The sequence below is a fragment of the Triticum dicoccoides genome, chromosome 7A, assembly GCF_002162155.2.
Source record: "Triticum dicoccoides isolate Atlit2015 ecotype Zavitan chromosome 7A, WEW_v2.0, whole genome shotgun sequence".
NCBI lineage: Eukaryota > Viridiplantae > Streptophyta > Magnoliopsida > Poales > Poaceae > Triticum > Triticum dicoccoides.
Window position 1 is genome coordinate 305161481 of NC_041392.1, and position 3304 is coordinate 305164784.

Genomic DNA, 3304 nt, shown 5'->3' on the forward strand with positions numbered 1-3304 from the left:
GGTTCTGCTGAAAACAAGCCGACTGATTAGGAGTCGGCCATCGTGAACCTGGCGGCAAGAAAAGAAGAAAAGAACAGAAACTTACCACATGCGGAGGATTGGCGCGAGAATACGGCTCCTTGCCGTATCGCCACTCCTCGACGAGCTTGCAGTTGGATATATAGTTCACCATATAAGACACCTCGTCGTGGGGCATCTCCTTGGTGCTTAGCCGGCATGGGTCAAAGCAGCCGCTCATCTGACAAATCATGTGAGGTCGGCCCTGGAGCGGGAGCACCCGACACTCCACGAAGGCGGCCACCAGGTCGGCCCCGGCCAGGCCCTCCGACTAGATCATCACCTGGAGTCATGCAACGGATTCGGCCCCACCCTGAGATAGCGACCTGGACCGGTAGGACCATGAGGGCTGCCTCCCAGCCGGCGGGCCGGCTACATAAGCCGGCAGATTGACGAAGTCGCGTTGCGGAGCGACGTTCTTCACGTAGAAGTAAGATTTCTGCCAGAGCTTCACCGACTGGATCAGCGGGGTGGGCGGAAACGGATTGTTGTCACTCGTCCGCCGCATGGCGATGAAGGCACCGCATGGGGCGGGCACACCCGCGACGACGGTGCCAAGCTTGCACTGGAAGAATACCCCCCAGAGTTTGAGGGTGGGCAGGACAACAAGAAAGCCCTCGCACAAGGCGACGAAGGCCGACAGCAACATCATCGCGTTTGGAGTGACGTGATGCGGCTGGAGACGATAGAACTTGAGGAAGGAGCGGAAGAACCCGCTCGCTGGCAGGCCGAAGCCGCGCAGGCAGTGCGAGCAAAAGATTACCCGCTCGTCCTCCTCCGGCGCCGGCAAGACCTCCCTCTCCGGCGCGAGACGGACCCGCACGTAGTTCACGCCTGGCAGCCACCGCGTCCGGCGGAGGAAGTCGACGTGGTCGTCATGGACGTTGGAGCCATCCCAGGAGCTCGACAGCGCCATGGGGACGGCGCGGCAACGAGAAAGGTGCGGCAGCGGAGAGGCGCGTGACCCTGTCACGACAGAGCAACAGCGAGCCAAGAAGATTGGCGGAAGAGCCGGGCGGCGGTAGGAAGCTGTGGCAACGGAGAGGAAGAAGAAGAAGGAAGGGGCGGGGCGAGGGCGAGCGTGTGAGCGTTTGCCGTTCCCCCTCCTCCCCCCTACTTATAGCCCCGTGCGGCGAAGCTGAGGAGGCGAGGCGTGGGGGGCGTGGGATTAACTGCGCCCATTCCCCCACATCCCGCGTTTATTGCGCCTTAACAGCGTGCGGAAACTGCAGCTAGGAGGCGCGCGGTCCACCCGGGCCACAGAAGATCCGTGCGCGGGCTGAGGCCCGGTAGGGGCGGGCCCCGGACTACGACGACGCCCCGTCGCGCGCGTGGGCTGGCAGACTCTTCCAGCTGTAGGGTGCCATGTGGCGCGTGGGCGGTGAGCGGTCAGCTCGCAGCCTGACTTGCGCGCCCCCTGATTCCCGCCTTAAAGCTTCGAAACCTCTAGAAGACGGCGCACCAAATCAAAGTCGGCTCCCAGCTGCCGGCCCCTCAAGAAAGGAAGCTGATTGAGCTTCTCATCTTTTTTCAGCCTCGGAGCCCAACCAGCTTCAGGGACTACTGTCGGAGTAAATGACCACGGGTAGCCTAGCTAGCTCACCTTGGCTCTCCAGAAAAATTATAGGCCGAAAAAGCCTCAAAGCATCCAAGGCATGGGGCCGCCTTCCCCCAGCTGGCTACCTCTCAGGCCGGCTGCACGAAGGCGGCCCAGCCCTAAAATCCTCGTGAAGAAAACCACAAGAGGGCCGGCTCCAAGAAGCCGGCCACGAGAAGGCGGACTCCAAGAAGCCGCCCCCCCAGCAGGCGGCCAAGATCGTGCCCTCAGAGTCAGCACCCACATAATGGCGATGAGACGGGGCGTGGCTACAGTGAAGCCTGCCAGCCCCGAATCCTGGGACGCGCATGGCCATAGTGCGTCATACGGGGCGGCCATCACCTGTCCGACGCGGCACTGTTGCCATATTAACCTTGACGTCACCCATGGCGAGCTGTGGGTGGCGGGCCCCATCCGTCAAGGAGACACCCAAAGGCGGCAGGCCTCCCATAGTCGGCCTGGGGTGTGGCCGACTCCCAATAGCCGGCTAGTTCCCTCCCTCGAGGGAGGCGCCTCATTAAGAAGACAAGACGAGATAAGGCTACAGCGATAAGCCGCCCGGCGGCAGCATCGTAGTCATGGTTACCACGACAGAGCCCTCGTCACCAGAGGCGAGGCAACAGTAACCAGCCCCAGACAAGACCCCCAAGCGGTGGGATCGGCCTATCGACCAGATGGCCCGCAGCCGGCGGGGTCCACCGGTCGGCGGGCCCCATCGGCCGGCGGAGAAGCCGGCGGGCGTAGACGCAGACAGCTAGGGCCTACGCCTAGCTAGATTACCATTGTACCCCTGGGGGGGAAGGCCTATATAAACCCCCGGGGCGTCCATGCAAGGAGATCTTTAGAGGAGTTTTAGACACCACATCGAGAGGATAAGTAAGCTAGCCTTGCCATTCTACTGTCACACCCTAGCAAGTTCAAGCATTAGAGTGTGCATCATGTTTAAATTTCTCTTAAATTTGAAATGGGGAAGGCAGAAACCCCCAACACCCCCCTGGAAACAACTAGGGTTTACTAAAATTATTTTCAATGAACCTGAAATGCCCTTCTAAAAAGTTCACCCTCTTTGTCTTGGGTTAGAACCTCTGGCAAAATTGGTGCACATTTTCCTAGGTCAACAGAAGGTCATTGAGTTAAATCATAAGTATTTGAATTTGGGCATTTAAATGCTATAGAATAATTTAAATGCTCAAATAATTCTGGAAATAAATGTTTGCTGTTGGAAATATTCTAAACAGAGCCCACATTTATTTTCAGGATTTTTGGAAACATTTTAGTATTTTAATTAAAGCCCAACAGTTGCAGTTAATAGAAAAACAGAAACAATTAGAAAAAAAAGAGAGAGAGGGAAGCTACCTGGGCCTTACCTGTGCTGGCCCAGCCCACCTGGCTTGGCCCAGCCGACTGGCTGCCAGTCGTCCTCCTCCTCGCGCCAGAAGGACGCGGAGCGCGTGGCCGGCGCCCGCGCCACACGCCGGCCACCTCCTGCTTCTGCCGACGTCCTGGAGACGTCCAGGGATGCCACGCGACCCCCACGTCCCCCTCTCATCCTCGCTCACTCTCCCCCTCGTCTCTCTCACTCTCTCTCGCGATGCCCGAGCGCGTTCCTCGCCGCCGTTCACCGTAGATGACGCCAGAGCCACCCCCTCG